The following is a 13058-nucleotide window of genomic DNA, read 5'->3' on the forward strand; positions in this document are numbered from 1 at the left end:
TTGACGCGTGCCAGTACGTTTCCTCACTCGGTTACGGCACTGCCCTGGCCAGTGCCAGCTTTCACCGGCTTCTCTCGTCCAGACTATTTGTCCGCTACAGGACCGAGGTGCTCCCTGGGAGGTGGGGCTGCGAAACGCCAGCACCAGACCAGCGCCATGGTGCACCAGTTTTGTCCCATCCCACTCCCAAGCTAGCCACGCTCCATTCAGCACAGCATCAGAGGCAATGAGGGCAGGAAGGGACCTCAGGATCATCTACTCCAACCCCCTCTCAAAGCAGCACCAGCTCCAAGCATCTCCTCCCACACAAGGCTTTCAAAACCTCCAAGATGTTGCCTGCCCAAGATAAAGCCCAGAGACGGTAGCCCTGCGAGGGCACGGATGCTAACGCCTGCCCCCAAGTCCAGGGCAGGAGCCCCTGCTCCAAGCACGCAGCGCTCTCATGCCGCTCTGCTCCCCTTGCGCTGACTGGTGCTTTAAAACAGCTTCACAATTAAACCAGGGGAACCACGAGCCTTGCCGCCGCGCACCGCAGGGGAGCGCGTGACAGCAGCACCGAGGGGAGCCAGGCGACACGGCGCTGCTGGGGGGGGCGCAACACATCAGCACACGGTCGCCTCGCCGGGCACCGGAGGCCTGGGACGTGCTTTTACATGCAGCATCAGCACAGCGCTCGCTGCTGCCTCCCCGCCTCACCCAGGCAGCAGGACCCGCGCCGCTGCCCAGGGCTAACAGGTTGTACATCGCCGAGGGACCCAAAACTGCACCCAGATGGGTGTATACACACGTGTGGCCACCCCCCAAACACCCCAATTGCTGCCAGTGCATTTCATCGGGGAGCAGCAGTGTAGAAGTGCACAGGGACAGAGTAGGCGGTCACAGGCGAGAGGCAGAGCAGTGGCGATGCTTCAGCTGGATAAACGCTTAGGGAGACACCAGGGTGGCAGACTGCGGTTCTCCTGCATCGGAAAGCCACTCTGGTTGGCAGTCTCCGGTATTCATGCATCACACGTGGGCAGAGACTTCGGGGGCACCCACCAGAGCACACCTCTGCCCCCAGCACAGACCCCTCAGCACCGAACAGGCCCTTACCAGTTGTCCGCAGACTGAGACTGGCCCCGGCTAATCACCCCAACCTGACAGCTGCCCTGTATTGCCCCACACACCCCCTGCAAGCGTAGGCAAGCTGGATGCAAGTACCAGGCCAGTAACCCTGCCATTCACTGCCCTGGCATGACCTGCCTGAGCAAGGCCTGGCTTAGCTCCTGCCCCAGCCCTGCTCCCCGCAACGCCGCATTTCACCTAGCATCACTTTGTGAAAACAAAAGCCTTGGTAATGATGAATAACCAGCTGCCGCGAAATTCTACGGCTCCTCCTGAATGCAGAATAGTCGCTATTTAAATAATGGATGAACCCGAACCAATTTACACATAAAAGAGCAGCAGCAATATTTCACTCTGCAGACGCAGGCGGCTGTGCTCGCTCCGGAGCACTTCCCCAGGCCCTTTGCTTTTTCAACCAGGCTGTTTCCAGACGTCCCTCCAGCCCCTTGGACTTCGCTGGGAGAGTTGCGGGTCAAGAACAGCTTTGACGGATCCGGCCTTTGCTCCTGGGTGGGGCTGCTATGAGCCATGCAGGCAGATGCAAGCCTGCAGGCAGTGCTAAACACACATGCACAGGGTTAAGCCTCCAGCTTTACTCATCCCCTATTGCAGTAAAGGGAAAACTCGCCCCAGGGAAGTGGCAGCCTGTCTTTAGCGAGCTATGCCCCCACAAGCCCAGCGACTCTCTAGGGTCACGGGCCTCACCCCTACACCAGCCTTCACAGCAGGGACAGTGCGGGTGGCACCCAGAGTGCAGCTGGCCTTCATGCCCAGCTGGGTCCAGGGACAGTGCCCGGGGCAGGGGCTGCTCCATGAGTGCCCCGGGGCAGCCAGGGAGACCCTGCAGCAAAGCAGGCTTCCCCAACCTCCCCCCGCCTCTGCTGTAGCCAGAGCAGGGGCCCCCAGAGAGCTGCGAGGAGGGAAGCAGGGGGTCTGCTTGCCTCTGAGAAGGCAGCTGCATTCGGGGGGCAAGGGAAGAGGGACAGCAGTGCTGACCTGTTACCCCCAGGCCGATGGCCATAGAAACAGCCATGCACTGGGCTCGCGCCAGGGCAGAGCGCGGATGGTGGGGGTCAGGCGAACAGGATGTGCAGAAGTCCCCTCCCCTGCTCCACTCCCAGGGCAGCAGGCTGAGGTTTTGGCAGCTCAGGTTCAGTGGAGGCACTCCTATCCCCATGCCAAAGCCCTGCGGCTGGTACTTTCCTGCAGGCACCGGGCTAACCCTCCCCTTCTGAACGGGCTCTCGCTCCAAGCGTCCGCAGCAGCTTGCGGCAGCGAGTTCCCCAGTTCACCACGTGCTGTGATGGAGAGCTTCCCCAGCAGAGCCGCACTTGCTGCTTCCCAACTTCATTACAAGTCCCCTATTTCCAGGCATGAAGCACCACACCTGGGTCCGCTGGTTGGGGCCAGTGGGCTTATCCCACTGCCCGGTCCTCAAGGCACTCGCGCAGGCGAGCGAGTGGTGGGTCCAGCGGGGCCGGCTCACCCCCCGGGTGCCGTGGACAGCGTGTGGGAGCCTGGGCTGGCTCCGTGCTCCCACACAGCTGCAGCGCTCGCACACAACGCCTCAGCCTCCTGCTGCAGATAATCCCGCTTCCCCTCTTGTATTGCGACCAAGCTATTTTCATCCAACTGTTTGGAGGCTGCAGCCCAAGTTCTGAGTTGGCATCTCACAATCCCACCCCCACCCCTGACTGCTCTCTCCAGATCTAGCATCCTGCTCTCCCCGCACCAGGCTCAGAACTTCCTTGCTCAATGTCCCAATCACGAGAAATAAATGCCTATTGTTAGCTTGGCGCTTCGGCAGATGCTGCCCGATACGTTCCAGCTGGAAACCACTGAGGACTGGGAAAGCGGCCTGGTGCTGGGAGACTAGAGGGTTAATGGCAGGGGCTCAGCATCCGTCCGACCTGTGCCTGCAGGTTGTCAGACAGAGCGCGGCATCACGGGCAACGTGGCCGTGGGCAGGCACGTGGGTCACCACCCGCAGGCTGCGGAGGGCTCCAGAGACCCTTGGCGCAGGGGACGCGTGTGCAGGTCAAGCCATGGGCACGCAGCAGCTGCAAGCGCTTTGTAACCCTGCGGAGACGTAAGCTCCCCAACGCCCAGGGCATCCACAGGAATGCACCGAAAACGTGCCGTGCCTCCAGCTTGGGGCGGTGCCTTTCACCTCGATGCTCCGCCGCTGCCCAGACACCCAACAGAGAAGCAAGAGCGACCCGGGGCCTGGGAAAGAAGGATTTTGTGGACATTAGGGCTGAAGGGACGTCGTGAGATTATTGGGTCCAGCCCCCGCCCCCGGGGCAGGAAGCCAGCTGGGGTCAGATCATCCCAGTGAGATAAGCATCCAAAAGTGGAAAACCAGCCTAAAAAAAAAGGCTTGCTCGGCTGCGAGGCGTGCCACTTAACGCTGGCCACATGCAGCTGGTGCCGTTAACGCACTGGCTCGGCCAGAAACCCAGTGGAGCCCAGGCAACAGCGTTTCAAGCCCAGACGCGCTAGTCCAGGGGCTTCCTGCACTTCCAGCCACTCTTGGGGAGAAGCAAGAGCCGGCAGATACCCCGAGAGCGGCCCAAGCCAGACCCCACCGCCGTGGAGCCATGCACCAGGGTGCAGCAGGCTGTGGAGGACCCTCCAGGGGTGCTTTGGGGGAAAGCATGCCAGGTGCGGCCACCCTCTCTCCACACACCAGCTCTCCGGGCGGCAGCCGCCGTGGCACAGAGCGGGCGTCCTGCGGAGCAACGCAGCATCACCCCCTTGCCCTGGGCTGAAGCCCAAGTGGGGCCCGATCCTGCCCGTGTGGAGCTGCCCCAAGGCAGGCGCTGGGCCTTCCCCTTCCTGCCTCCTGTCCGCCGAGGACAGCCGTGGCGTCGGCCCACGACGCCCCCTTCCTCTCCCAAACAGCTCCCTTACTTTGGCTGCGCCGCAACAGCCGGCTGAAAAATTGCAGGAAAGTCATTAAAATCCTAGGAAGCATTAGCACCTGCGCCTCATTAACATCCCCGTAATTAGCTCCTTGGAGAGCACAGGGAGCCAGCCTGGCTGGTTCGAGCTGCCTGGCGACGCGGCGCGCGCCTCTGGCTTCGCTGCCGCGGCTGCTCCCCGCCAGCACGGGGCTCGCTTGGCCCGGCTGCCCCTTGCCATGGCGCGCAGAGGCCAGGCCAGCCCGACCTGCCGCGGACGGTGGTGCGGAGAGGGGCGGCACAGCTACAAGCTGGCCCCAAACCTCGGCGTTGTAGCTCGCGTGCGAGCCTGGGGCACCGTCTCCTTCCACCCTCTTCCCTGCTCGGGGCACGAGAAAGCCTCGCTGCGCCCGTGCCGTTCAGATGCCGCCATGTCTCACGTGCCCTGAGCCAAAAGGCCGAAGAAGTAAACTCGAGGGAGAGCCCAAGAGCAATCCCCCGTTGCCATAAACTGTGTAGCCCAGACCCTCGCACTGGAGATGTTTTGGACTCTCAGGGGTCAGCCTGCCACAGCACAAGGGACAGGCCGTCAGCCTCTAACTACACCCGAGTCCGCTCAAGGCTGAGAAGATGGCATCTCCCCTGCCAGGTCCATGAAACACCATCACGGCATCTCCCCTATCCTTTGCTTTTGAAGGTTGAGAGGGAGAAGCTAGAGCAGGGGAAGTATTTGCAGGAGAGGAAACCAGCCCAGGAACGCAGCGCTTCGCCAGCCCGCTGCGAACAGCGATGAGTCAGTCACACCTTGCTTTGAATAAAAATCCTTCAGAGGTCTGAGTTATAGCTTCATTAGAGCCGAGCTGAATCCTCCGCTGAACCTACCCAGAGCACCTCTGCACATCTGACAGCTTTCGGCGTGCGAGGCGGCTGCAAGCGAGCGGCGGTGGCGCCCCGGCAGGCTTGCGGCGTGGTCGCCGGCTGTCAGAAGGGCAAGGCTGGGAGGAACAAGACCGCGAATTGCGAACGGGCCAGAGGGAGAGGCAGAGGAGGGGGCAGCGGGCTTGTTTTTTTAATCTGGAGAGCAACTCCAGCCCCAACTTCATCAGTGTTAATAATGTTCTAGTAATTAAACCCTTGAAGGATTTGTAGCCAATTTCGTATGCAAGAGAGAGAGTCATTAGAGCCGGGGATGGCAGCGATGCAGTGCTCTTCCCCTACCCTTGTGCCGGGCTGCGCCGCCTGCTCGAGGAAGACGGGGTGCTGCGGAGAGGCAGAGACAGCGCCGAACGCTCCTGACAAAGCAGCAAAGGGACGTGAGCAGTGCCGTGCCTAGGGGTTTCCGTAAAGCTGCAGGTCCTGGAGTCCTGTGACCCTGCGCGGGTTTCCGGAGAGCCAGGAAAAGCCCCCGGATGTGGCTGTTTGGGACGCGCCGTGCTTTCTGAGTACCAAGGTCGAGGCTGCTTTTTAAAGGTGCTTTAACCAAAGTGGGCAGGCACGGAAACAAAAATGACACAAAATGCTTCGGAAAACACCCTGAGCGCATCCACCGTCCCGCAGCGCTGGCGCGTCTCCACGGAGCTGCTCGAGCGCCGGGCAGGGGCACTGCCCAGCTTGCGCCCCCCACCTGCAGGGCTCTGCTCGTGTCCTCGCCCCCCAGCCCAGCCGGCCGACACTCCCAGCAAGGCCTGCAACGGGCATTTCCCACGGGCACGTGCTACGGGGCCTGTCCCGCGGCTGAGACCGCCGTTCCTTGATGGCGCTGCCCAGAGCTGCTGCTCAGCCGTTCCTGCTCCGGCCGCCCAGGTTTCAATAACCTCTCATTGCATTTCTGATCTCGGCAGCATGGGATAGAAAGCAGAGCCAGCCAGGGGCACACGGGCAGCCTTATCGCTCTCTGCAGGGCAGCTTTCTCCAGAGCCAGCCACCTGGAACAAGCCTCTAAGTGAGTTTCCACCTCGCCTCCAACAGCACGATTTCCTGCCAGGTCCCAATTGATCTTTTCCTGGCGGCTCTCGCTCCCCATCCCCGAGGAAGGCTCTTCCTGGGAGCGCGGCGAGGCGGCAAGGTGGCTTCACAGCAGGGATGAGAGATCTGTATTGCAGCAGAGAGCTTAGGCCCCACGGACAGGCACCAGGTCCTAAAATGAGAGTCACGGGACATCCTGTCTTTTGCAGGGCTGGCAATGCTTGGGCTTTTTCACGTGGCCCGAAGCTCCTTTTCTCCAGACTCTCTTGGGATAATCTGCTCCCACCCTGCCGTGGCTCCAGCGTGTTTGCCAGCGCTCCTGAAGCCCCCTGAATCCAGGGGAGCTGCAGGCCCTCAGCCCCTTTGCGAGCAGACCGATGCCACATGTCTTTTCTGTCTACGAGGCACGTTTAAACCCAGCAGGTGACAACTGCTTACAAGCCATCTGGCTCTGCTCCCTCTCCCTTCCTCGTCTGAATGCAGCCCGCGTCCCGCGCGCCGCAGCCCAAACGCGGCTGGACTAAATCCCAGCACAAACATCCTCGCCGAGAAGCAATTCTGCAGCCAGTCAGTAAACGAACCTCCAAAGCCCCGGCGACGACGGAAAATACAGCCGTGCGCCGCCGGAGGAGTCGATAACGACGGGCGAGCGGGAAGGAAGGGGGTTGAGAGAGGAGAAACGGTCATTAGTAGAAGGTCGCTGTTTGCTCCAATTAGATGATTATCTGGGAACCTGATGTTGCTGTTTCAGCTCCTCCAGACACAGACGATGCCAGGAACAGACTCGGGGAGATGAGGTCTTAACCCAGGTGGTCATGGGCGCTACCCTGCAAGGAAGGGCCAAGCGCTGTGCGCGGCCCTGGAGAGCCCTTCCTCCCCCACACAGGCTGGCGGGCAGAGGTCCAGCCCCCAGCACAGAAGCGATTCAGAGCCCAGGCTGGAGACCCGCGGGGGTCTGCTGCTCCCTCCTCGCAGCGTGCCCTACAGCGCTCCATTTCTGAGACAGCCCCAGGACCCGGCACAAGGTCTTCCATGCAATCAGAAAATGAGGGTTGAAGCAACCTCCAGTCCAGCCCCCTGCTCAAATCCAGACCAGCCCCAACTACATCATCTCAGCCAGGGCTTCGTTGAGCCGGGCCTTGAAAACCTCCGGGATGGAGAGCCCACCACCTCTCTGGGTCGCCTGTTCCAGCGCTTCACCACCCTCCTCGTGAGAACGTTTTTCCTAATATCCAACCTCAATTTCCCGTGCTGCACGTTGAGCCCATTGCTCCTTGCCCTGTCTGCCACCACCGGGGACAGGTTCATTCCCAGGGATTGGGGAGCAACAGCGCAGCGTGTGCACTGCCAAGCCCCTGAACCCAGCCCAGCTGCCAGCAATGCTGTGCAAACACGGGTCAATCTCGCCGTTTGAGAAACGACACGCACGGGCACAGGGAGGCCAAGATCGGACACGGTGCTCTCTGCTTTGCTTTGGAGAGCTGTGGCCTAAGCCTCGGGGGGGGGTGGATGGACGGATGGACGGACAGACGGATGGACATCAGCATACACCCTTCTACCTAGTGTGACTGAAGCTCTTACAAGCCCCAGCTCAGTATGATGGCAACGCAGGTGACAGGCATGAAATGCCAAATAACCGCACCAGCTTTGGTGAGACTTTCCCCTACCCGGTGCTACTTGTGAAGCACACGCATAGGTCCCAAGCAGGGCCCGTGAAGTAGAAATACGTGGCCTGGGTTGCCGAGAAGGAGCTTTGGTCCTAGAGGCTCAGTGCGTGCTCTGGGTTGACGTGGGGGCAGCTTTCAGGGGAGACGAAGTCATCCACTTTCAGAGCCCACCGATCGGAGCGGCAGATAAGCCGAAAAGGGATCGCAAAGCTCCCGTGCCCCATTAAAGCACCAGAAACCTGCTCTAATTAGCCCATCATTTACACCGATGTCCCTTTTGGAAGGAGACGGGGACAGCGCCTGCAGCGCTGTACATTCATCTTCATTAGGGGACAGGGACAGCGAGAGCTGCGCCCGTGTGCTGTGCAGGGGGACACACGCCACCCCTGCCCAGGCTGTGGGCATGCTCGTGCTAGCAAACACGCTCCTCCTTCCCTTTACCCTACCCAGACCTTGTTCTTGCACACCACTCCGTGCCCAGACCAGCTTACCAAGATGTTTGCCAAGCACCCACCCTTCCTGCCTTTGAACGGGCTTCTCAGCTCCATCTTGCACCGGCCCAGGTGGCCACAGCTAAATCACGCACCTTCAGAGGTTCGTTCGCCCCTTCGGCACTGGGCGCTCTTCAGGGCTGCATTCGCACACCAAGCGGAGGCCAGCAGACGCATCTCCCTATGGGGAACCGGGAAGCTCAGGACAAGCTACAGTGCAAGCAATAATAGATTGTCTAGCTCTAGATTATTTGGAAACGAGGACGAATGTATGCATCTCCGTGGGTGCCGGAGCAGCTGATCAGCTCCCCGCTCTTCCTTGCTGCTAGCGCACTCGCCCTATCTGGAACATGCCTGGCACACGGGCAGTGCTGCCTGCTTCTAGATGGGCTATCCCGCGAGGTCAGCTGCATGCCCCAGCATCCCTGCCGCACCCTTCTGAAGCCAAAGGGCATGGACTCAGGCCCGGTGCTGTACACACACACACATCAGCTGGGCAGAGTGACACCCATCACGACACTGCTGCACGTGGAAGACTGCTCCAGGTCCAAACACAGCCTTTTTAGGCTCTCGTTAGGGAGAGCAGCGATAACAGAGGCTGGACCAGCCGGGCGAGCGAGCGTGGCACGGCAACAGGAGGGGAGACGGCCGCACGCTGCTTTCACGTGATGTGCCAGGCCACGGGTGTCCAAGTCAATTAAGATCAAAGCCAGTCTCAAGTTGGGTTTCGAGATACTTTCTCTTCACTGGGGGGAAAATGTTTTCCAGTTTGTCATTAGGCGCCTGGTGCTGTTATTGATCTGAGAGAAGCACCAGATTGGGTTATTTGGATATTAAAGAGGGGGAGGGAGAGGGGGAGACTTGGACACCTGCAATGATTTCTCTTTCTGCTCCCATCTGATGGTGGGCACAAGTCGTCCTCGCACAGACAATATTGATGCAGGCCCTTTACGTTATTGGATTTTCCCATTGCTGGTATGAGCTGTAATTGAATAACCGCAGCCATTTGATTTTTGTGCCACATCTTGGAGGAATGAAACCTGAACGGCGGAGGTCCCACGTTGATTGACTTTGATTTATTACAGTGACATATTTTTCCGCCTGGAATCCATATTCCCCCCTCATTGTTATGAGCGAGAATTGCTCGGAGAGCGCGAGGCGCCTCGCGGGCCCGGGCTGCGGAGAAGGAAGATGCCTTGCTAATGACCCGGCCTCGAAGACACGGCCAGGAGCTGGGTGGCGTGGACACGATTAGCAGCCCTGCCCTCCACTGCCTATTGCTGCAGTGACACCAGACGACTACACAGCGACATCCTGAGCCCTTCCTGCAGCGACTGAGCGCGGCAAATCGGCTCCCAGTTTCCTGGTCTTGGGTTGTAAAGCCACGTGACGGAGGGCCCCAGAGCCATATCCATGCGAATCCAACCTCCTGCCCGCAGAGCAGCTCGAGCAGCGACATGGGGGTTACAGCAACAAGAGAGCAAGGAGGAGACTGAGCTTGCGTCTGGCCCAAACCAGTCCCTGCAATTGAGAAATAAAGCCTGGGCTGGGAGCCCTGCTTGACTGTCCAGTCCCTGCTGCACCCTCTCCTCGCAGCCCTGACCGGGAACAGACCAGGGACCGGCATGCTAGCAGCACCGCAGAGACTTGCAGACAGACTTTTAGGATGTTGGGATTGTAGGGAGGGTGCTGTAATGGGTTTTTGATGGTGGCCAGCGAAGCAATTTCACACCATTTTCACGCTGTGCCAGGCAGACGTCACATCAGCAGCGACTGCGGAGAATTTGCCTGCCCCACAAGAACCAGACCCCGAGGGCTCCCAGGACAGAGGCTGCCCAGACCCCTTCCTCGCAAGGACAGATTTGCTCTGCGCGCCCCGCGCTCCCCAACCCCTTGGGCTCCCGCATTTGCAGCCGCGGGCCCCACGAGCAGACAGAGGATGGGAGACGTGGGTGAGATGAGTCAGAGGAGCAGGGGGAGGAAGCCTCCGTGCCTTTCGCTCTGCTGCTGGATAGGCACGGAGCCAGCTACGCCATCGCATGCCTGCCCTCGCCCCTGCAGCCCTCGCTGAGCTCTGCTTAAGAACAAGCACACAACCCCTGCTGCACCAAGGAAGAAAAGGGCATTCTAATAAATCACCTCAAACTTAAAAGTTGCCATTAGCTATTAGCAAACACTCCAGGCCTAGGGATCCAGGTAATTCAATATGATATGCTTGGGCATGCAAGGTAATAGGTTTCAGCTGAGTACCATGTGAGGCAATCTCTTCCAAGGGAAGGGAAATGAAGCCAAGAAGGAGACCAGATGCATTTATCTGGGCACTGTCAAGTTTTGGGTTTTCTCCCTTTTTGGCCAGTGTGCTTAAGGCCAGCGGGAAGCAGGGCAGGTAGAAAGGCACCCCTCACCACGTGCCACAACAGGACGGGGCAAGGTGCACGTGCTTGGGTTGACGCAGCCCATGCTCAGGACACTTTCCTGGCGAGCATGCAGGCAGCAGCACACTACAGCCCAAGCAGCTGGCAAAGGGCAAAATCTAGTCGACGTTCATCTCCCGGAGAAGCAACCCCTCCGGCGCTGGCACGGCCATCAGTACCAGCGCAGGACCGAGCGGCACGTGCGAGTGGCTTTACGAGCTGCACTCTGCTTCTCTTGAGCATCAGAAACCTTCTCCGGGTTTGTCCTGGCTCTGATTGCCCCACAGGCTTGGGGCAGTTACATACCCAACTTGAATGCAATTAACTCTAATTAGCCCCAATTATCAGGTGGGAGAGTGTTCTCAGTACTTCACAGGTACTCTCTTTATAGGATCCCAGAATAAAAGGCTCTTCCCAGAAGAAATCTAGCATCTGTTTTAGCCTCTGATGCTCAGGTGAAGTCTGCAGCTGCTCTTCTGTTATACCTGCCATTATTCTTATTTTGACTGCAATGTTTCACAGTTGGGAATCAGCAATGTTACCAGCCATGTTAGTCGAGGTGGAGCACTCAGCTGGCTGCAGGCCCAGCTTGGCGACCCCTTTTGCCTTGTCCCCAGTCCATAATCTCCATGGACTCTAAACAGGTGTGAGGTTAAAGGGCCTCTGGTACATGTGCAGGGGGTGCAGTGTGCCATGCTGATGGGTTCAGTCGGCCTTCGCTATTCCTTCCTGGGCCTCCCTTGCTCGTGGGTCTAGGCTTGAAGGAGTGTGCCACGTGGGGGTTGGTGGAATAATGCTGCTTGGGGGGAAAAGCTGCATTTTCATAGGGGGGAAAAAACACACATTTTTGGCAACAACACACAGGTCCCTTTGCATCTCCACTGGCCCCGGGAGTTGAGCAAAACAGATCTGGGGTGACAGCTACTGGGGTCACGACAAGAAGTCAGTGCTTGGGTTTGCAAGGCTTCCCTGTGCTCAAGCACCAGTGGGTAACACACCACGGCCCAGGTTTGAGGAGCCTCCACCCCACAGTGCTGTGCGTTGGGGTCCCAGGGCCTGCCACCATTTTGAGCCCCCAAACAAGCCAAGGTACAATGCCAAGGGAGCTTCATTTCCACCCACCTGCACCTCTTCCCACAGATTATTCCTGGCTGTGCACTCTTGCTCAGCAGAGGCTTGCAGTAGGAAGAAGTTAATGGGACCAACTGTCCAAACAACAGACTCCAAAGGGAAATCACGCAACCAGTGCTGAAGTCTTTGCTGCGCTCAGTAAGGCACCACTGCCAGTTCCCCCGTGGTCACGTCCTCTGCAGAACCAGAGTCAAGCCCACGAGCTCATCGGAGGCAGCCCAAAGGCTGGATGCACCATTTACCAGGTCCTGTCCCCATCATCTCAGGTGGGGAGATACCAGGGGGTGCTCAGCTGGGACTTCTAGTAAATCGTGGCCCGACAGCACGTTCTTCACTGCGCTCCAGTCATCAAAGCTGGTGGCAGCTTCCCTTCCCTTGTCATTCAGGAGCAGAGGCAAGATTGGACAAGGGCCATTACAGAAAAAGTAGATGGCAATAAATAAAGTTGAAATGAAACTCCTTGAAATGCCACAGGACTGCCTCAGCACCACCCCGGGATGTATGGGGCCACATCTGGCAGCGCTGCTGCTCATGGCTCGCCTCCCACGGGATCCAACGCACGCGCTGCCGAGATGCAGGGAAGGGGACGACGGGTGCTGTAAGGCGCGTGGAAAGCAGCTACTGTCGGTCCCGCGGGCCCGTCGCACTGCTGAGAAGGCAGCTGGCACTCACCGTGCTGTTGCTTTGCCGTTTCACCTCTGTCCAGCACTGAGTTTTTCCCAGAACTGTTCTGGGAGGGCAGGAGACCTGGGGACTGGCGTGCAAAGGGAACACAGGTCTGCTTGGACACCCGCAGCAGCTTGATCTGTGGATGTCCAACAACTGCGCTGGCAATGAACGTGCCTGCTGCCCCGCGGTCTGGGAAGAGTCCCTGCCTTACACGCCGGTCCGGTGGGAGCTCGGAGGTTTCCCCAGTCACGCTACTGCCACAGTTCAGCCCCGCGCGTTAGCGGTGCCAGCCAATGAACCAACAACAAGCAGAAGGCAGATCGCATCTCCACTAGCAGCCCTGCCCGCTGCTAGAGGGATGGTCTGGGTCCGTGAACAAAATGGGGATAGGAGAAAAGACAGATAAAGGGGAAGGAGAGAGGAAAAAGTCCTGATACCAAAACCAAAAAATGCAAAAATTTCACATCCCAAAAGCTTATGTAGTTTTTTTTGAGGGGGTAGGGAGAGCAGCACATCCTCAAAACCTTTTTCTCCCCAGTTGTACTTGCCTTTTTACAGCTGTGATCTCGCCCCTCCTTCTCTTCCACTCCTTACATCCTCTAGAGGAAACTATACCTTGGTCCCGGCCACTGCACAAATTTTTACAGCATGATTTGCCAGGAGTTTATTACAAATGCATCTTCTGGCAATATTTGCAAGTCACTAGTGACCTTG

Source organism: Crocodylus porosus, unplaced genomic scaffold, assembly GCF_001723895.1.
Source record: "Crocodylus porosus isolate Cpor-Errol unplaced genomic scaffold, CroPor_comp1, whole genome shotgun sequence".
NCBI lineage: Eukaryota > Metazoa > Chordata > Crocodylia > Crocodylidae > Crocodylus > Crocodylus porosus.